We start from the raw sequence: 22766 nt of genomic DNA, 5'->3' as shown, positions 1-22766 counted from the left end.
TATTGTTTGTAGATTTTTTGATGATGGCCATTCTGACTAACGTGGGGTGATACCTCATTGTAATTTTGATTTGCATTTCTCTAATGATTAGTGATGTTGAGCATCCTTTCATGTGTTTGTTGGCAATCTGTATATCTTCTTTGGAGAAATGTCTATTTAGGTCTTCTGCCCATTTTTGGATTGGGTAGTTTGTTGTTTTGAGATTGAGCTGCATGAGCTGCTTGTAAATTTTGGAGATCAATCTTTTTCAGTTGCTTCACTGGCAAATATTTTCTCCAATTTGTTTTGTTTATGGTTTCCTTTGCTGTGCAAAAGCTTTTAAGTTTCATTAGGTCCCATTTGTTTATTTTTATTTTTATTTCTATTCCTCTAGGAGGTGGGTCAAAAAGGATTTTGCTGTGATTTATGTCACAGAGTGTTCTGCATATGTTTTCCACTAAGAGTTTGATAGTTTCCAGCCTTACATGTGGGTCTTCAATCCATTTTGAGTTTATCTTTGTGTATGGTGTTAGGGAGTGTTCTAATTTCATTAGTTTACATGTAGCTGTCCAGTGTTCCCAGAAACACTTATTAAAGAGTCTGTCTTTTCTCCATTGTATATTCTTGCCTCCTTTATCAAAAATAAGGTGACCATATGTGAGTGGGTTTATCTCTGGGCTTTCTATCCTGTTTTTTGATCTATATTTCTGTTTTTGTGCCAGTACCATACTGTCTTGATTACTGTAGCTTCTTTGTAGTAGAGTCTGAAGTCCGGGAGCCTGATTCCTCCAGCTCCGTTTCTCTTTCTCAAGATTGCTTTGACTATTCGGGGTGTTTTGTGTTTCCATACAAATTGTGAAAGTTTTTGTTCTAGTTCTGTGAAAAATGCCATTGGTAGTTTGATAGGGATTGCATTGAATCTGTAGATTGCTTTGGGTAGTATAATCATTTTCACAATGTTGATTCTTCCAATCCAAGAACATGGTATATCTTTCCATCTGTTTGTATCACCTTTAATTTCTTTCATCAGTGTCTTATAGGTTTCTGAATACAGGTCTTTTATCTCCTTGGGTAAGTTTATTCCTAGGTATTTTATTCTTTATGTGGCAATGGTAAATGGGAGTGTTTCCTTAATTTCTCTTTCAGATTTTTCATCATTAGTGTATAGGAATTCCAGAGATTTCTGTGCATTAATTTTGTATCCTGCTACTTTACCAAATTCATTGATTAGCTCTAGTAGTTTTCTGGTAGCATCCTTGGGATTCTCTTTGTATAGTATCATGTCATCTGCAAAGAGTGAAAGCTTTACTTCTTCTTTTCCGATTTGGATTCCATTTATTTTTTTTGTTTTTGTATCCATTCAGGCAGTCTGTGTCTTTTGGTGGAAGCATTTAATCCATTTACATTTAAGGTAGTTATCAATATGTATGTTCCTATCACCATTTTCTTAATTGTTTTGGGTTTGTTATTGTACGTCTTTTCCTTCTCTTTTTCTTTGTATTTAATTTTTGATAGCTTGATTTATATGTGTTTGGCATGTTTCTCCTTATATTTATCCTGTATGGGACTCTGCGCTTCCTGGACTTGATTGAAAAAATATGGAACGCTTCACAAATTTGCATGTCATCCTTGTGCAGGGGCCAGGCTGATCTTCTCTGTATCGTTCCAATTTTAGTATACGTGCTGCCAAAGTGAGCACACATGTGCACATTTAGGAGTAGGAGAAGGGAAGGGAAAGAAGAATACCAGCATGTTCTAGCTATGTACCAAGAACTTTACACAGGTATCATTATTTGTTTTCTGGGGCTGCCATAACAATTCAGCACAAACTGGGTGGCTTAAAACAGTAGACACTGTACTTATAGTTCTCTCCCAATTCTGGAGACGAGAAGTCTGAGATCAAGGTGTCATATGGCCATACTCCTGCTGAAGGCTCCAGGAAAGAATGCTTCCTTGTCTATTCCTAGCTTCCGGGGGCTCCTGTCAATTCTTGGCATATCTTGGCTGCAGCAGGTCATTCCTATCCCTGCCTTCATCTTTTCATGATCTTATTCGTTGTTCATATCATTGCATGTCTTTCCTCTTCTTATTAGGACACCAGCCATTGGGTTAGTGCCCACCCTATTCCAGTATGACCTCATCTTAACTAATTACATCTGCAAACACAATACTTCCTAATAAGGTCACATTTGGAGGCTCCAGGTGGACATGGAATTTGGAGGAAACATTATGCAAGCTGCTACAGTACTTCATTTCATTCTTGGAGCAACTTGTGGTCTACATACTGTTAGACCCATTTTACATAAGAGGAAACAGTTGACATCAAGAAGCCTTTCTTCATTTGCATGGTTGTACTTGAACTCAGCCCTCTGCGGCCCCATTACACCACGAGGCTTTTCAATATTTTCAATAGTGAGACTCAAACCTGATGGCAAGAAAAGGCCAACTTGCATGCAGTCCTGATGACCAATCCAATTCCAACCTCCTCATTTCTCTTGGGCTCATAAGAGTGGGGTCAGAAGAGACAGGGTAGGTTTTCTAAGCCATATTTCTCTAATGTGTTCTAGTCCTCTTAACATGCCTTGCCTCTAAGTCCTCCCCCAACCTAATTGTTTTTATTCTGAAAAAGCAGCATTCTCGTTTTCTCCTTCTCATTCTTTTTACTTTATACCTTAAAGAAGAAGGGATGAAATTTGTAGTAGCTACAAATGGAAGTGACTGCCTAGGCCCCAAGAATGGGGCTGTGTGGGGAACTGCTTCTCCACCCATAACTCCAGGCATGTGGTTTCAGTGAGCGTTGCCTGCTCTTACTTGACCTCCCTTCCTCAGCTACCGTGATTGGATGAGGAATGGGCATATGTCCTCTGCAAGACTCTAAGAGCTTAGTGTCTATAGGGTTCATACACCACCCCCCAGAGCTCCTGCCCCTCTTTAGAAGGGAGATACACTCCCCCATTGTTTCCCTTCCTCCACCTCATCTGGGCTCCCTCCTGTCTTAGTCTACGTCTCTCCACCCTTCCCTCTGGGCAGCTCAGTTTTTCCTCCACACCTAGGCTTGGGAAAACAGACTCATCTCGGCACAAAGGAAAGCCCTGGGGTTTTCACAACAGGGCCCAAATAAAACTCAAACTAATATCTCAGAACATTTTCCTGCCTCATAAATCTATACGCCTCAAAAAAATACTGGAGCAGTAGATACCAAGGTGTTAACAGGGGCGTTTCTGAGTGGAGGACTTGCACAGGTTTTTTTACTTTCTCCTTTTTCCCTTCTATTTTATTTTCTAAATAACTTGCCATGGACACACATTGCTTTTTAAACAGAAATAATTTTTTAAAAATCAGTAATGGAGAGTATAGTTAAATTGCTAAACAACAGCAACAAGAAAACATTTTTAGAACTTGGCATAGTTGCACTGATACTTAGTAATGGGACATTGGAATTTAGGTCATAAATATTGCATAATAATGATCTCACTAGTGAGCACAATCAGTCTACAAAGCTCTTTTCATTTTCTAGAAGGGAAGGTTGAGGTGAAGGGAGATTACGTGGCTTAACCAAGGCCTGATCACCTTGTGAGTGCAGGGCAGGGTTCATTTCTGGTTTTTCCTCCCCAAATATTTTCCTCCAAAAGTAATGCGATACAATGCAATGTGATATGATGCGATGCATTATAAATATGTGAGGGAGATTAAGAGGTACAAACTTCCAGTTGCAAAAGAAATGAGTCCCAGACATAAAATGTACAGTATGGGGAATATAGTCAATAATTATGAAATATCTTTGTGCAGCGACAGATGGTAACTAGACCTTATCATGGTGATTATTTTGAAATGTATAGAACTATTGAGTGGGTCCTTCGTGGTTTTCTGGTGACATGGTTGGTGTGCCATGGCACTGGTGAGGCTGGCAGCAAGGTGGCAGACAGGGAGTTTTGGGACACGTGGTGAAGGAGCTTCACAGGTAGGATTCAAGAATAAGAATGTGAAACAGATGATATGGCAATCTAACCATCTGCAAGCCTTCATGGGGAGTGTTCTTGAGGGACAAGTCTGCATTTTGAAATGAAAGATTCAGCAAAATTACAAGAAATTACTATGGAGGGTAAAAAAGGCTCAAACCACACAGGAGTCCCAATTCACAGATTGGTACCCTGATCATCTGAAACATCTCTATTTAGATGAAGAGGAAAGACTCAAGAATCAACTTAGAAAAGTTGACCAGTCTTTGTTAGAACAAGTTGACTGGCCTTTGTCAGAAGAACAAGTTAATCAGCCTTTGTCAGAAGAGCAATGTAACATTGACCAGGCATTGTCTGAAGAACACTGTAGCAATGAACAACCTCAGCCAGAAATAATGTAGCATAAGAGTAAACTTCATTACTATGCCAAAGAAAAATAAAACATCAAATCAAAAAGCACAGGAAGGGAACTTCCCTGGTGGCACGGTGGTTAGGAAACTGCCTGCCAATGCAGGAGACACGGGTTTGATCCCTGGTCAGGGAACTAAGATCCCACATGCTGCAGAGTGGCTAAGCCCACGCACCACAACTACTGAGCCTGCGCTCTGGAGCCCGTGAGCCACAAATGCTGAGCCCGCATGTCACAACTACTGAAGCCTGCATGCCTAGAGCCCGTGCTCCACAATGAGAGGGGCCACTGCAATGAGAAGCCCGCACACCACAACGAAGAGTGGCCCTCGCTTGCCGCAACTGGGGAAAGCCCGCATGCTGCAATGAAGACCCAATGCAGCCAAAAATAAATAAATAAAATAAATAAATTTATTTTAAAAATATTTTTAAAAAAGCACAGGAAGAATATGAACAGGTACAAGCTAAGTGTGTTGCTAAGAAACAAGAATTTGAGAGTAGAAAACGAGAGAGAGAAGAAGCTCAAAGGCTCTACAATAAGAAGAAAAAGTGTTCAAAATATTGAGCAAAAAGACTATAAAAGGCCAACCAAACTTGAATTTACAAATGGAGTAGCTTCTTAAAAAAATACAAGAACAAAATTAAGTCAGATATGTCATCCTTAATCAAGGGTTAAAATATCTGCTGTTTACTGAGTTCTCTGTATACGTACTAAACCTCCTAACAATTGACTAAATTTATTGGCAGAAACTGGGCTGCTAAGCTATACTAAATTTAAAATGTCCAAATATTTTTGTTTTTGTAAGAGAAAATTTTCTATGTATGTTCTACATAATATTCTTTTTTTAAAAATTTATTTGCGGGGCTTCCCTGGTGGCGCAGTGGTTGAGAGTCCGCCTGCCGATGCAGGGGACATGGGTTCGTGCCCCGGTCTGGGAAGATCCCACATGCCACGGAGCAGCTGGGCCCGTGAGCCATGGCCGCTGAGCCTGCGTGTCCGGAGCCTGTGCTCCGCAACGGGAGAGGCCACAACAGTGAGAGGCCTGTGTACCGCAAAAAAAAAAAAAAAAAAAAATTTATTGGCATCTGAAGGAAGGTTGGCCTGGAGAACTGAAAGAACCTCCAATTTGAGTGACAGGTTCAAGCATATAATACTTTTGCACCATATGAAATTCAGATGAAATAAAATGTTAAAAAAATGGAGTTACTATGTTGTATACGAGGAACTAACATAGTGTTGTAGATCAATTAACCTTCAAAAGCAAACAAACTCATAGAAAAAAAAGATCAGCTTTATGGTTACCAGAGTTAGGGGTGGGGGGAGGGGGAATTGGATGAAGGCAGTCAAAATGTACAAGCTTTCAGTTATAAGGTAAATAAGTACCAAGGATGTAACGTACAACATGATAAACATAATGAGCAGTGCTGTATGTTACATATGAAAGTTGTTAACAGGGTAAATCCTAAGAAAGGGAAAATTTTTTTTATTTCTTTAATTTTGTATTTATATGAGAGATAAATATTCACTAACTTACTGTGGTCATCATTTCATGATGTATGTAAGTCAAATCATGATGCTGTACACCTTAAACTTATCCAGTGTGGTATGTTAATTATGTCTCAATAAAACTGGAAGTAAAAAAAAATGCTCACACAAAGTACCTAGAACAGTGTTCGCCACATAGCAGGTGCTAAATCAGTGTTAGCTATTTCAGGTCCAAAAAAAAAGTCCAGTGTTTCCCACTCTGCTAGGCCTTACAGGGAAGAAAAAAAAGAACACAGCCTAAGTGTGAGAAAGAAATGAACCCAGGGTTTTTGGGACATGGGCAAAGAGGAAGAGCTCAGGAAGGGGTGAGAACTACAAGAAGCCAGCAATTTACCTAGAACCAGGCTTAGCAACCTTCCTAAAGTCAGGAACAAACTCTTGATACGAGTTTACCTGGAATGTGACAAAAAGGAATGATGGCTAGCCCCCTCTCTTGAAAATGGGGATAGGGGATTCAGAGGTGGGGAGAAAGTCAGGGCAGAGGGGATCAGATAGAGGAGGGAGGAGTCCACATGTGGGCCACCCTGAAAACTGGCTTTCCTTGAGTTGTGGTCAACCCAGGGGCTGGAGGTTGGTCTCTTGCCATCATACCAGAAGTCACATACTTGGCTTGGAATCCCACGTGGTCTCCACCTGCCAAAGAAGGCCTTTGCTCAAAGTGAGGGAAGGGAAAGTGTGGCTGGATATTCTGGCCAGAGCAACTGAAGTGGCTGTTTTTAGAAGGAAGGAGGTCCAGGTTTGGCTCACTTTCTGAAAGGCACTCATATAAAAGAGAGTTTTATGGTTTGATGTAAACTGATGATTAAGTACTTTTCCTGCCGTAGCAATCCCCATGTTACTGAATGGAGAAGAAATAACTGGGGAGATGGCTCCTTGTTGAGAAAAAAGTTACTAAAGTCAGAAAGGTCAAGTTTCATTAAGGTCAAATTCCTCAGGTAAATCTCCCAAGTGCAGGGGTGGGGGCAGGAAATGAGGGTGGAGAAGAGAGGGGTATGGGAGAAGTTGAACTGCTCCACTGGCCTTTAACAATGAAAAATAAAAGAGAGGGATTCAAGACAAGGAGGAGGTTCTGGAAGGCCTGGAAGGAATGTGTCCTGTCCTCTTCTTCTCTCATTCTTGGGGAGAAGAAGGAGATGCGGGACACACATCCTTGACATTTGAGAGTGCCTTTATGTAGAGATTAATACCTGCTTCTTGCCTGAAATTTCTGAAGGGGGAGGTTCACTGGAGTTCAGGGGGGTGAGGGTGTGAAGGGCTGTAGGGCTGTTTTCAGGGATGAAGAAAATTCAGGCACCCCTCATTCCAGGACCCTGAGCCTTTAGTGACCTCTGAACACCCCAAAAGTTATGGTGGTTTCAGGCGACACAGAGGGAGGGAAATCAGGGGCACAGGAGTCCTGGGCCCTTATCAGGACCACTGACATTAGACTGACCAGGGTGAGCCTGGGAATATTTCCCTCCCCCACTCCAAGATAACAGAGCCACAGTTTAGCCTGTTCTGGGAGAAGGGGGGGATATTTGAAAAGCACATATGATTGGAATTTCAAGTGGGACTGGATTCTAGCAGTTCCCCCAAAAGTTAAACATAGATTTACTGTATGACCCAGCATTCTATTCCTAGGTATATACCCAAGAGGATGAAAATATATGTCTACACAAGATGTACACATGACGTGTGGACACCAAGGGGTGAAAGTGGCAGGGGGCAGGTGGTGGTGGGATGAATTGGGAGATTGACATATATATACTAATATGTATAAAACAGATAACTAATAAGAACACGCTGTATAAAAAAATAAATAAAATAAAATTCAAAAAAAAAAGATGTATACATGAATGTTCATAGCAGCATTATTCGTAATAGCCAAAAAGTGGAAAGAACTCAACTGTCCAGCAACTGGTATATGTACAAATAAACTGTGTTATATCCATACAATGCAGTATAATTCAGCTTAAAAAAGGAATGAAGTACTGATACATGCCAATATGGATGGACCTGGGAAACATCATGCTAAATAGAAGAAGCACATATTGTAAAATTCCATTAAATGAAATGTCCATAATAGACAAAGCCATAGGAACAGAAAATAATGAGTGGTTGCCTAGAACTAGGGGTATGGTGGGGAGGTAGATGGATGGCTGATAAAGGGTGTGGGGTTTCATTTCCAGATGATGAAAATGTTTTTAAGTTGGTTGTAGTGATTTTTGCACAACTCCATACATATACAAAAAAAAACACTGAATGGTACACTTTAAATAGGTGAATTGTATGGTATGTAAATTATATTTTAAAAAGCTGTTAGAAAATATGGGGCTGGATTGAGTCGTAATAAATGATCTGCAAATTATGAAACTGGACTGAGATGTGATGGGCCCTCTGCCCAATGGGCTAGGAGGTTTGACAGGATACTGTTGGCAATAGTTACTAGAAAACAGTTGCTAGCATCTTCAACCATGTAGCCCAGATAAGCTGTTCAGAGAGAACCTATGAAAGAAGCAGATGAGAAAGAGGGACAGCCCTAACTAGAATCTTGGTCCTTGTTTCAGGCCCTTTCACAGTCTGGGTTGTGGTCCCAGCGTCAGGTTTGGCCAGATACCTGTGTGGAATTATGATTTTTGCTCAAGTGGGTGTCTGCTACATCAGACAGTTCTAAGAACACAAAGGATCAAAAATGCCTGAGATTTACCTACTGCTGCATGCTGACTAGGCCTGACCTCATTTTTAGGGTGGTTGGGAGGAGAAGGACAAGGTAGACCTACAGAACCAAATAATCTACATGTGTTCTAAATTTTCTCCTTTTTCCTCATCCTGACTCATCTCTGGGAGGAGAGAGGGAGGCAAAACTGTTGAACCCAGATCTAGGATTGCTGTAAGATGAACCTGGTGTGATCCCTGCAACTCAGGCTGAAGGGTCCCCAGAGTCCCAAAATTTTAGGAACTCTGCGCCAGAAATGGAGACAAAAGACCAAATATATATTTCTCATTATATATCACACAGCCATTTCACCCAGGGACTTCCTAACCAGGGCTGATCAAGACTACAGTATGTTCCCAGGACTAAATGGAGGAGGGAATCTATCACCTGAAGCCTGAACCTGGGGAAGCAGATGCAGTGCTTGGACCAAGTGGAGGGGACACCTGAATTCATTGTCACGTAAAGGAAGTCTGAGATTCACACACTGGTCTCTGGTTTCAATTCTGTTCGGGGAAAAAAAAAAGTGAAATGATGATTCATCTCTTCAAATTCAGTCAGGGGCAGGAGGAGACTGCTGACTCATGTTTTGGGGTCAGATCAGTGATTCCCAAACCTGGCTGCACAGCAGAATCCCCTGGGGAACTTCAAAAAAATACAGATGCCTGGGCACTACTCCAGACCTCCTGATTCAAAATCTCCAGGGCTGGGGTCCAAAAATCTGTATTTTATGAAATTTTGATCAGGTGGTTCTGAATTAACCAGCCTGTCCTAATTGGTTACTCAGCATTAGGGAATCCCTAGGTTTGATGACGTTGGTCACAACAATATTTGTGAATAATAGTAAGTAAAAGGGAGAAAAAGAAGGTGAGAACCCAGAGAAAACCAGGGGCTATTTAAATATCTGGATTACATAAAAAGAAATGAAATTGAGTTATTTGTAGTGAGGTGGATGGATCTAGAGACTGTCATACAGAGTGAAGTAAGTCAGAAAGAGAAAAACAAATACCGTATGCTAACACATATATATGGAATCTAAAATAAAATGGTTCTGATGAACCTAGGGGCAGGACAGGAATAAAGACACAGACGTAGAGAATGGACTTGAGGACACGGGGAGGGGGAAGGGTAAGCTGGGACGAAGTGAGAGAGTGGCATGGACATATATACACTACCAAACGTAAAACAGATAGCTAGTGGGAAGCAGCCGCATAGCACAGGGAGATCAGCTTGGTGCTTTGTGTCCACCTAGAGGGGTGGGATAGGGAGGGTGGGAGGGAGGGAGACGCAAGAGGGAGGAGATATGGGAATATATGTTTATTCATATCTGATTCACTTTGTTATACAGCAGAAACTAGCACACCCTTGTAGAGCAATTATACTCCAATAAATATGTTAAATAAATAAATTTGGCTTATGTCTGTCTGTGCCTCTGATTTTCTTTTGCTAAGAAGAGCTGATATTGTGAGCCTCAGGTTACCAGTGGGGAGAAAAGTGGAAGCACTCAGACATGAGTTTATCTCTCCTAAGGGGCCAGAATTAGTGGCAGGTTGGCTTTTAGAAACCATGGTAACTGGTTAGAGGGGTGGCACTGTGTGGAAAGCGGAGAGCAGTTGACACAGGGGGCTGAAAAGTTGGATCAGGATCCACTCCTCACCAGCTGTGTGAGTTGACTGCTCTGAGCATTGGTGGTAAAATGCCTGAACCAAGAGAAGGAGTTCTGTTAATGATATTTTGTAATTTACATAGAATACCCAGAATTTCTTGCATTAGGTGATTAAAGTGAAATAGGGCCTGCTGGTCCCTTTTGCTTAAGTGGCATGTTAAAAATTAGTGAATTCTTTATTTAATGACCATTCTTACTCTGAACTTGGTGTCAGGTGAGGTGGAAAGCAGAAAACAGAAAATAAAGAAATTAATATGCAAGCACTTCTTTCCCTAACTATTATTCTGGAATCTTAAGACCACATGGCTGTAATTTTCACATATTCAGTCCACAAAGAATGCTTATTAATTGAACAATGTTATGTTCCAGGCACCAGGGATGCAGAGGTACCCAAGACATTGTTTCTGCCTCAAGAGGTTCATGTCCAGTGGGGAAGAAGACAAATGAGCAGAATTCTCGTAGAGGGTGATAAATGCAGGCACAGAGAGTGTGCAGCTGTCTTCCAGCCTCTCTGACAACTTGTCCACGGGGGGAAACCCTCTCAGCCTGAGATGGGATGTTGGTGGTGACAGTGGGGGGGCAGTATAAGTGCCACAACAGAAGTAGCTCCTAGGCTGGTACACAGTATAGAGGGGAGACTAATTAATTCTAGGCTGGATGGCTTAAGAAGGCTTCCTTGTTTTACAAAGGAGAAAGATGAAGCTTAGAGGGGTTCAGTAAACAAATAAACAGTGGGAGGCTGAAGAGCCTTCAGAAACAGCAGGGGAAAGAGGACAGAGTCCTGCTCCCATCACCTACCTTCCCACTCCTTCTCAGACCTCAGCACCCTCACTCTTTCCTGCAGAGAAGGAGCGGGTGAGCCATACTCAGAGTAGCACAGGGGTCATGACCAGAGACCTCTGCCCAAATCTCTGTTACATCGTGTACTAGCGTGAGACCTTGAACAAATGACTTTCTCTCTTGGATTCTGTTTCATCTTTTAAGAAATAAGGATAATAAAAGACCTGCCTCATAGGACTGTTATATAGATTAAATGATCTGAGACAGGGAAAGTGCTTAGAACGGGGCCTGCTGGCACGTAGTAAGTGCTCAGTAAACGTTAATTATATTATTCTCATGCCGTTACCTGGTTGGTGTGGCCAACCCAAGCTCAACCTAAAACCTAGCTCATTTTTCCCCCGCACAAAATGTAAAAAGCTTAGTTTTTATATTGTAAAATGATACATTGTATCATTGTAAAGTATTTTTTTAATGAAAAAAAAAAGTAAAGATACCTACCTACCTAACCCCAGAGATAACTGCTTTTATATTTTGGTAAACATAATTCTCTATAGCTCTCTGGACACGTCTATATGAATGCAACTTTAGTAAGTGGCATTGTATCCGGATGCTATTCAGTGAATGGCTATTATTACTCATCAAAGATATTGTACCTTTCCGTGTCAATAATTATAGATCCCATAATTATTTGTAAAAACTGGCAAGTATTTCATTGTATGGTTATACCATAATTTATTTATGCCATCCCCTAGTGTTGGTCACTTAGGTTATTTCTAATATTGTTGATATTGCACAACAGTGGCACCACTGAATGACCCTACACAGTCAGCTGTGGGCCCTTGTCTGATTATTTCCTGGGACAACTTGCCGTACGTGGAGTCTCTGGATCAAAGGGTATTAAACTGAAGACATGTGTCTCAGTAAAGTAACTCATATTGCGAGAAAAGAGACTGGTTAGTCAGCTGGCTTGACAGGCTGGCTTTTGCAGCAACTTGTTGTGGGAGGACAATTAGGCTAATGGTCAGTTTGTGGGAGAGCAAATATGTGGAGGCAGTCCCTGCCCTCGGGTTTCAAACATGTTCCTATGCTAGCAGGTAATTTTTCAGGCCTGAGAAGGAACTCTGTGGGAGAATTTACTGACCTCTTTGTTAGAGCACCAGTGCTGTAGAATTTCTCTGAATATCTGGCTTTTCTAGGAAATCAGTTAGGGAAGTTCAAATGGCTGATAATCTCACTTAACTTTTAAGGAACCTTTTAAGGGTATAACGTCCAAGGGTATTTTGCGCCAATCAGGCTTGGGGAAGATTTTTCCTAGCCCCAAACTTTCCTCATCGCTTGGCCAGTGATCCTGAGCATTTTCCTTAGCAAATGAAGCTGAGATGTGAGGCAACAAACAAGAGTGGTGGCCGTGAGACTCAGCGCCTTCTACTGACCAGAGAGTAATGAAAGATGAAGAGAGGGTGGAAAGGAGATGGACACAGGCTGGACTGCATCAAGGGTGGGCCAGGTCAGCCTCTTACAGGTGGAGGAAGGTGAGGAAAATGTCTGGCCCTCCACCCTAAACCAGGGATCTCCCATTCTACCCATTTTATTCCAGTCTCCTTTCCTGACCACTTCAGACACTGTCCTAGCGTGGACATTCCAACACACAGGCTTGGTGTGGGTGAGGAGTGATCAGGAGGAATTAGTGGAGCGTGCGTTCTGCTATGACTTTTAGTAATTCCTAACTGAAGTGGAACGCAGTAACACAGGCTAACATTCACAGAAGCCTAAGTATTGCCAGGGCAGTTCCAAAAACTTTATGTGTATTAACCCACTTAACTCTCACAGCAACCCCAGGAGGTAGGTACTCTCGTGGATCCCATTTTATAAATAGGGAAACTGAGGGCCAGAGGAGGTAAACAATTTGCTGAAGGTCACACATTGGGTAAATGGGAGAATTGAGGTTTAACTTTCATGTCTAATTCCGGGGTTCCTTTATTTACTATTGCTTCTCTTCATTATTATAAGAATGGGTATCTATGATTCTATCTTCAACCAGACACTCCCAAAATAATCAGAAAAAATATACATATATACATATACATACATATCAGGGGTAACCTTAGAGAAGCTAATGGGAGTTCTTGAGCCTGTTGGTCAAAGTGAAACCTCTTTAGATTAATCAAAGGCTAATAAATAAAAGAAGATTCGATGGAGCCCCTCCAGGCCTGGGATTGGGAAAGAAAACACTATCTTTAGTGGCAGATCCCTGCAGATTCTAGCTGGAGGATGTATGACATTATCTGACAGCCACATGCTTTGCATTAAAAGTAGGAGAAGTGTGAGCATCTTTGCTTTTACTCTGTCAACTCTAGTTTCTTTACTTTTCCCTCCTTGTTCCTTTTGTCCCTTCCTCATAGGCTGCAGCTGCTTTGTATCCAACACACACACACTATTCATTTCTCACTCGTGCACATGCATATATAGATTATATAGTTATACATCTATATATCCATATCTATGTATATATACATATATATTTCATACATACGCAATTTGTCTCCACAAATTGTTAATTTTCTAAAAATGTTATTAAGTCATCAGGTTTAGGAAATGTTTTACTCCATGTACTGTATTTATAAGGTCATGAAATTATGACCTCACTGCTCAAGAAAACAGGACAATAGTTGGGTCAAATGAGGTACCCAAGATAGCCAGATGCCCAATCAGAGGCCTGAGCCATTATATGATACTGAGAATGAAGAGACAGAGATGCTGGGAGAAGTGATCAAAAAGTGGCCAGAATCAGCAAGCCATCAAGCAGTGGATGGGAAGGAAGGACACTGGGCTGGCTGGGAGGTCTGGCCTCAAGAGGAGGAGCTCTGCATTTCCATTATGGGTACAGCAGCCAGGATTTTTGTTCCCCATCCACACCGACACTGGGCAGTGAACACCTAGTAGGAGATTTTAAGGATAGTCATGCTACTTTAACTTGACACAGGCTCACTTGCATAAGACATTTGTTATGTCTTCTTTTCGACAGATGTGCATGTGTGTCACATGTATGTGTATATAACTACTGATTTCCAGTAACTTCCTGAATTTCAAACCAGACCATTCTCATAACTATCCTGACTTTGAGGAAGTAGTCTCCTGTCTTACTTCACTCTTTCTATGTTCACCCCTGTTTCCCCAGTTGTAACTACTCTCTTCATAGCTACCAAACTTGAGGTTTCCCTGACTGTCCATAGACTTTCCAAGTGTTGTCCTTTCACATAATCCTAGAAAAATATCAGAAAAACTTTATTCCAAGCATCATGACCAACATTCATAAATTGTTCTTAGTAGCAATTTGGGTTTTTCTGGATCCACTTTCTCTAAAAGTCCCAACTATCTTCACAACTGGAACTTAATTAATCCACCCAGAAACACCAATCTTCTTGAGAAACAATAAGAAGCAGTATTTGTTCTTCCCGAGCACTATAATGAAATAGTTTTTGGAACAAAGAGAGATCTATATCCTAGGATTCTAGGATGATGTGGGATATCCAGAAAGGATTTAAGGCTCTTCACAAGGGTCTATAACATACAAAAAAAGGAGCAAAAATAAAAAGTGGGCTAAGAAAGGGAGGGAAATAAGAATAGACCCCAAACCACAGAGTCTCCTTTTCTCCCTAAGCACACGCCAGGAACACACACTCCCTGCCACATTGCGCAGGCTTTCCATGGCTGAGATACCATCAGCTTATGACACCTGTCACCTAACTGTTCCCCTTGCTTCCATGCCCCTTTAATGCTTCCTCCACACTGCAGCAAAACTGATTTCATAACACAAGCTGGATCAATGATCCCCCTGCTTAAAACTTTCAACAACTTCCCACTACACTTAGAATGGAATCCAACTCTTCACCATGGCCCTTAGGTTCCCATCTCATCTTATGCCCTACTCTCTAGCCATTTATTTCACAACAGGAACTTTTTACCTCTTAATCTCCCTCACCTATTTCTCTCCTCCCCTGCCCCTTTGGGAACCACTTGTTTGTTCTCTGTATCTATGACTCTTTTGTCAGTAAAGCTTTATTGGAACGTAGCCACAGTCACTCATTTACCTATTATGTATGGCTGCTTTTGACTAAAATGGGAGAGTTGAGTAGTTGCAACCACATGGCCCACAAAGCCTGAAATATTTATTTTATGGCCCTTTATAGAAAAAAATTTGTCCAGCCTTTTATAAGGGACTAGAGAGAAGGAAGGATAAAGACATAGGGTGTTAGAACACACCCTCACACCATACACAAAAAGAAACCTAAAATGGCTTGAAGACTTAAATATGAGACATGACACCATAAAGAGAACACCTAGAAGAGAACATAGGCAAAACATTCTCTGACATAAATCTTACCAATGTTTTCTTAGGTCAGTCTCCCAAGGCAATGGAAATAAAGGCAAAAATAAACAAATGGGACCTAATCAAGCTTATAAGCTTTTGCACAGCAAAGGAAACCATAAACAAAACAAAAAGACAACCTACAGACTGGGAGAAAACATTTGCCAATGATGCGACCTACAAGGGCTTAAGTTCCAAAATATACAGACAGTACATACAATTCAATAATAATAATAAAAAAACCCAACTGATAAATGGGCAGACCTAAACAGACATTTCTCCAAAGAAGACATACAGATGGCCAAGAGACACATGAAAAGATGCTCCACATTGCTAATTATCAGAGAAATGCAAATCAAAACTACAGTGAGGTACCAACTCACACAGGTCAGAATGGCCATCATTTAAAAAGTCTATGAAAAATAAATGTTGGAGAGAGTGTGGAGAAAAGGGAACCCTCTTACACTGTAGGTGGGAATATAAATTGGTACAGCCACTATGGAAAACAGTATGCAGATTCCTCAAAAAACTAAAAATAGAGTTGCCATATGATCCAGCAATCCCACTCCTGGGCATATACCCAGAGAAAACTATAATTTGAAAAGATACAAGCACACCTATGTTCATAGCAGCACTATTAACAATAGCCAAGACATGGAAACAACCTAAATGTCCATTGACAGATGAATGGATCAAGAAGATGTGGTATATATAATATATACAATGGACTATTACTCAGCTATAAAAAAGAATGAAATAATGCCATTTGCAGCAACATGGATGGACCTAGAGATTATCATACTAAGCGAAGTAAGTCAGAAAGAGAAAGACAAATACCATATGATATTATTTATATGTGGAGACTAAAATATGACAAAAATGAACATATCTACAAAACAGAAACAGACTCACAGACATAGAGAACAGGCTTGTGGTTGCCAAGGGGGAGGCGGGTTGTGGGGGGATGGATTGGGAGTTTGGGATTAGCAGATGCAAACTAGTATATATAGGCTGGATAAACGACAAGGTCCTACTGTATAGCACAGGGAACTATATTCAGTATCCTGTGATAAACCATAATGGAAAAGAATATATATATATATGTATATGTATACATATATGTATATGTATATATGTATGTATAACTGAATCACTTTGCTGTATAGCAGAAATTAACACAACATTGTAAATCAATTATACTTCAATAAAATTTGAAAAAAAAAAGAAAAAAACAGGCATAGGGTAGAGGCTGATTGTGGGGATCTTGAATGAGGAGGCCAAGGTGTTTGGACTTTATCCTTCAGTTAGAGGGGAGACACCTGGGCCCCCTTACCAAGAACGTCTGTCTATGGTGACAGAAGTGTGTTTAAAGAGGATTGTACTGGCTTCATTATAAATGTTGAGAACATGGGGGCTAAAAACAAAAGGCAGGGAGCACAGGAGGTGGCTGCAATTATTCAGAGTAAGGCAGACACTGTTGGTTATCTACCATCATTCAAACCTCATCTTCCATGGTAAAAAGACCCTGATTTTGTTCAGGTGTCTTTCCTCATGTGACGCAGAAAAAGGTGATCTCATCCCTGGCTACTGGGTAACTCCTTGCCAACAACTGGTTTGGGGGGTAGGCATGTGACCTGGTCTGGCTGATGAGACATGAGGTGTGATAGGAACCTAGAACTGCCACAGCTGCCTTGATACAAGCTTGGGTATAAAGCCAACCCACCAGCATGGTGGGGCCAAGGAAATTGCAGAGAAACAGAGACAGAGCCTTTCCATCTGCATATTTCTTGTTACATGAGATAATGATCTTTTTTATTTCAGCCAATATGAACATCCTGATATAAAGGCCAAGAGAGGATAGTAACAGCGAATTCACAAGAGAAGTAATTGGAACAAGAGATTCTGTGAAAGGGAATTAGGTCAATACTGAAGCTGAGCCATGAGGAAGAGGGAGGAGTGAACTGATGGTCCTGAGGTTTAGCTCTGGTGAGTGGGAACTTGATAAACCATTAACAGAAATGGGGAACCACTGGACATGGCCCACAGTCTCTATTTTAGTCAAGTCATCGCCCTGCAAGTGAGCCAGTGAGTCCCACAGACATCTCAACAGGAGATCTGCTTTGCATATTGCTACGTGACTCTACTCCAAACCTGTGAATACGAGATAAAGTTTATTTGATCCTACAATATTGCAGCTGTGAGCAAACGTTCTCAGAAGCCACAGTAATACACAATATTCATTTTTATTATAGATTTTAAAATTATAGTAGGAAGAACATATTTTGTAGTGGTTATTAGGTTGGAATAAAATCATTTCTTTGTAGAATTCAAATAACCATGTTGTTTTAGGGTGATGTGGAAAATATTTTTCTAAAATCAAAAACCACTGAATTTATAGTAGAAAACATTTTCATTGAAGCCCATAGATAAGTGTAATTTAATTTCTTTTTTATTTAAAAAATATATTTAAATCCCTTATTAGTCTACTTTTGAAATAATGCACAAAGAGAAGACATCCAATAAGTAAAATAAATGATAAGAGTATACCTTTATACTTCTGGAGAAACAAACACATTCAGAGAGAAAGATAGAGACTGAATACAGACTTAGGGTGAAAGTGGGAAGGGTAAACGGGGGAGAAAGAGATGGGGGTGTCTTTTGCACAGCATGGATACACATAGGATGGAAGTCTCAGTGGGTGCAAATGCATGGCTAGGGCTGCAGATGAAAAAATCACAAGCTCAAGTATTGTCCTAGCCCTAAGAGGCAAAATTCAAACTCATTAATACAGCTTTAACATTAATACAGCTTTAACAAAATTAATACAGCTTTAACAAAATTAATACAGCTTTAACAAAATTAATACAGCTTTAACAAAATTTTCTAGATGTAGAAACAAAGGAGCTGATCAACATAATAGAACAGAATCCAGAGGCAGAAAGAGAGAGAGAGAGAGAGAGATAACTAGAGAGACATAGATATAAATACAGTCACTTGGTTTATGATAAAGGTGAGACTGCAGTACAGGGAGAGAAAGTATGGTCTTTTCAATAAATGGTGTAGGGACAATTGGATATTCATATGAAAATAATGTACTTTGATCCCTACCTCACATGATATGCAAAAAAATTAATTCCAAAAGGATTGCAGATCTAAATATGAAAGACAAAACAAAGAAATTTTGGAAGAAAACACGAAGGGAGTCTTCATGACCTGAGCGTAGGCAAAGTTTGCTTAAATGGGACACAAAAGTAGAAAAATAGAGGAAAGAAGGTAGAACTTAGTTTATCATTATAACTATTAAAATACGTATTAGATACCAAAGATTATAAAGAATGCTAACAAATGGCTAATAAATATAAAAAGATTCTCTAATTCAATAACGTTGCCAGGAGCATGGCGAGATGAGAAAAGAGACATAGCTAAAGACTGCTGAAAACAAAAAGAAAGTCAAAACTACAGTAGAAGTGACTCTTCTAGAGAAGGATACAAAAAATATAATCAACCCTGAGGCTCTAAAACTGAGATGTTGAAATATCAGTCCATTTCTTGTCATGGAATCAAAACTCAAGAGGAATTTGAATCAAAGGATAGTGTTGATATGTTACATCAGAAGAACAGAGCGAAGACAGTAACCATGCCAGAAAAGGCAGATTCTGTAGCAAAATCCCCTGGGAATTATGTCTGGTAGGATAATAGAGATTAAAAACCCGTAGTCTGCTCCCAGAGGACAAAGCAGGAGTCTTTAGCAGCTGAGGACAAAACAAGCCCTAGTACCATGCAGTAAAGAGAGTATTTGGTGGTACATGAAGGTATGTGATCTTATGAGGAGTTGCAATGACAATTTTCAAAAGTGGCTGTTTTCCATGCTGTTATAGTTCCCTGAAAAGTCAAATGGACCCCTACTCAAAATTTGGTTCACACTGAGACTGATGCCACACCCATTAAAAGGATATGAAAAAGTTTATTACTTACATAATTGAGGCCCCTGGTGAGAACAAGGCAGACTCTCAAGCAGGTCTGAAATGGCTTTAAAAGGCAAAGAAAGGCAATTAGCCTGGGTTTTTATCATCTTTATGGGGTAGGGCTGGAGTGGTGGTTCATGTGCAAGAAGAGGCTTGCATGGTTTGAATCTCTCACCTGTGCCAAAGGAGGGCAACCCAGGTCTCCTTATCAGCTTGATCAGATGTGGGGCACCAGAGGAAGAGGGAGAGGTGAGGCTCAAAGCTGTCAACAGTCAGACATCAAAAAAAAGGAGTCAGACTCCTCATTACACATACCAATGCCCCCAGTACGATTATCATCATTAAAATTTCTCATATATAGGGAGGGTGGAAGGGAGGGAGACGCAAGAGGGAAGACATATGGGAACATATGTATATGTATAACTGATTCACTTTGTTATAAAGCAGAAACTAACACACCATTGTAAAGCAATTATACCCCGATAAAGATGTTAAAAAAAATTTTCTCATATATTAAAATTGAAAACACATATAAAGAATAGACAAACTATATCATAATTCTATCCCATAAGGACATCATAGCTAACAACTTAGCAGGTGGCTCTGTATCCACAATTCTCAAAATTGGCTGCATATTGGAATCATCTTAGAAGCATTAAAATATTATTGATACTTTTATCTCACCTCCAGAAAGTCTGACTGAATTGGTCTGAATTAAGTATTGGTAATTGGATTTTTATAATCTAAAAAAGAAGTATTAGCCATAAAGGAAAACAATTGATAAACTGCACTATGTAAAATTAATAACTCTTGTTCATCCAAAGGACCCACTAAGAGAGGGTATAGACAGACCAGAGTGGAAGGAGGTATATTCAATTCATATATCTGACAAAGGACTTATATCTAGAATGTGTTAAGAATTCCTACAAAATCAGTAAGATAGACAACCTAATAGAAAAGTGGACGAAACCCTTGAAAAGACATTTCATAGAAGTTTATTGCCAAATGACCAATAGACATACAAAAAGGAGCTCAATTCCATTAGTCATCAGGGAAAGGCAAATTAAAACCATAATGTAATACCTCTACGGATCTACCAACATGCTTAAAATAAAAGAAGCAGAAAGTACCAAATGTTGCTGAGAATGTGGAACAACTGAAATTCACATACACTGATGTTAGGAATGCAAATTGGTACATTTTCCAGCAATTTCTACACTATGCCCCAGAAATTCCACTCTTATGTATATACCAGTGATTCAGCAATTGTACCATTAGGTATATACTGAACAGAAATGAATTAAAAGATTCATTGGAAGACCCATACTAGAATATCTATAGTTGTGCTAGTCAGATTAGCCCCCATTGCCTAGAAAAACATAAATACACAGGCTAACAAACCTCTGACTGCTTCGGAGTTGTTCAACCCAGGCAGGTATCACTGTACTATACTCCTCCAACAGTATTAAACTTTGAAACCTCAGTTAACGTGACTCAGTCAATTATTCAGGTGTAGCCTAGTGTAGAGTTTAGGAGCATGAGCTCTGAAGCCAAACTCTTCGCATCCTGGGGCCTTAACTTTCTAGCAGCGTGACTTTGGCTAAGTTACTTAAACTTTCTGTTCCTCAATTTCTTCATCTGTTAACAGGAGAAGATAATAGTAGTATTTTCCTCATAGGGTTTTTAGGAAGACTAAATAAATACACATGAAGCCCTCACAACATTGCCCAGCATGCAGTAAACACTAAAAAAAAAAAACCCTTAATACTATTTATTAACTCTCTTCCATGTGTTTTCTAGCACTGTGATTACACAATAGAACACATGGAACTACAAAAATACTGTATTTGGATTAGAGTCATTGGGGCACCAAAATATATGAATTAACTTCCAAAGGTTTGATAAAATATAACTCGAATGGTAGAGAGTGTAAAGGTTGAGTTCAAAGTGCTTTAATTATTTTCTGGTGATTCAATGGTTTGTGTTATTATTTATAACAATGTTATTTGTGTCTTTCAGTTTGTTTTGTTTTTGGAAGAGGAGGGCCTATGCCCATAACTAATGACAGTATATTTCACTCTTCATATTTTTAAGGCAGCTTGGATATCTGGATCATCTCTGTATTCTCCATAATGCCTAGTGGATACAGTAGGCACTCAACCAATGTTCAATAAAGAGGATACATTATCATTTACCGTGTGTTCATTTCTGTGTAGTTAGAAACCAAGCTGGGTCATTATTTTGTTATGTTTTCAGTTTGACTGAAGAATAGACAAATATTTAACTTGAGGTGTAAAAAGAGGAATTGCTTTCCACTACAAAGCTGTTTGTTCTGAAACTAGCAAAGAACAAAGCATCTTTCTTTAAAAACAAGCAAAACACGGTTTATCCAAATAAACATTTCCTAAATTTCCCCTAAATAAGTTTTAAGTTATCCTATGTAAGTAACTTCTGCTTTATAGTAGCTCAAAATTTACCAGCATGAGGGGCCCAGATGAATCAAAAAGGAATGCCAGAATTTTAAATGCGCAAATTGAAAAGAAAAAGGAATTCTAGTTAATTTTGACATTATGAAAGATAAAAAATTATAAAGTCTATCAATTTAGACTTTAACTTGGCACAATTTTAATTCAGCTATTTTAACTTTTAAGATAGAAAAATTAAACACTTTAGCTTTCAATTTTTTATTTTTAAAAATAAATAACATTTTAATAGTAAATACTTTTAATTTAAAAAGAAAAGTTTTTAAGTCATCCATAACAATAACAGTCTGGCTGGATTCATAGCTCTTGGAAAATAGTTTAATAAACCATTTCTTGGCATCAGTAATATCAATACACAAATTGATTGCAGGCTTTTAGAGCACCAGGCATTGTGCTAAGCACTCTAGGTGCGCTGCCTCATTTAATCTTTACTCCATTTTAGTTGCAAGGAAACAGGCTCAGTGAAGTTAAATAACATAGCCATGGTCATAGTGTTAAGAAGACTGGAACTTGGGTCTGAAGGATTCCAGGTGTTTAAAAGCACTCTCTCACTCTTCCCAAATGTACATACATTTCTCAAAACAGCTAATTGTTTTTTCTCTTTTCTTTCATAGTCACTTGAAATGAAGCAACTTGAGAAGAGCATTTTTTCTCCTAGATACCTGAATCATTTAAATCAAGTTTTTAAGTCTCCAAACACCTTCAGTGTCCTAGAAAGAGACCATTTTATTCTTGCTAAGTCATCTGTATCCAGAAAGGAAGAGAGATGGTTGACAGACGAAGGCTGCTCTCAGTCATTTGCTGTTACTAATATTAGTTTTTTCATTACTCAGTCCTGATGCAGCATTTTCTTTAATTCTCACAGCAAAACAGTTCTTCTAATCAGTTTCAGTTATGTAAGTTTTGTTGTCTATTGAGT

General features: G+C 39.6%; 1 protein-coding gene, 1 non-coding gene and 1 pseudogene across 10 annotated transcripts in view; 1 reads left to right on the top strand and 2 right to left on the bottom strand.

Annotated features, from left to right (window-relative positions):
* The window catches only part of PDCD1LG2 (programmed cell death 1 ligand 2), a 118285-nt gene that overhangs the window by 87544 nt on the left and 7975 nt on the right, over nucleotides 1-22766 (bottom strand). For all 9 annotated transcript variants that reach the window (XR_003001703.1, XR_003001702.1, XR_003001704.1 and 6 more), the window contains exons 2-3: nucleotides 19540-19626; nucleotides 19375-19428 (exon numbers count right to left, since the gene is read on the bottom strand). The gene's annotated coding sequence lies outside the window, so the exon portion shown is untranslated. The remainder of the gene's footprint in view (nucleotides 1-19374; nucleotides 19429-19539; nucleotides 19627-22766) is intronic.
* Nucleotides 1572-1678, bottom strand: LOC112392556 (U6 spliceosomal RNA). Its single transcript, XR_003001709.1, has one exon. It is a non-coding gene; the product is annotated as a U6 spliceosomal RNA (small nuclear RNA).
* On the top strand, nucleotides 3869-4991 carry LOC112392496 (thyroid transcription factor 1-associated protein 26-like; annotated as a pseudogene).

The sequence above is a fragment of the Neophocaena asiaeorientalis genome, unplaced genomic scaffold (assembly GCF_003031525.2).
Source record: "Neophocaena asiaeorientalis asiaeorientalis breed wild unplaced genomic scaffold, Neophocaena_asiaeorientalis_V1.1 scaffold256, whole genome shotgun sequence".
Lineage (NCBI taxonomy): Eukaryota > Metazoa > Chordata > Mammalia > Artiodactyla > Phocoenidae > Neophocaena > Neophocaena asiaeorientalis.
The sequence above is the reverse complement of the archived record's forward strand: the minus strand, read 5'-3'. Positions and strand labels throughout refer to the sequence as shown.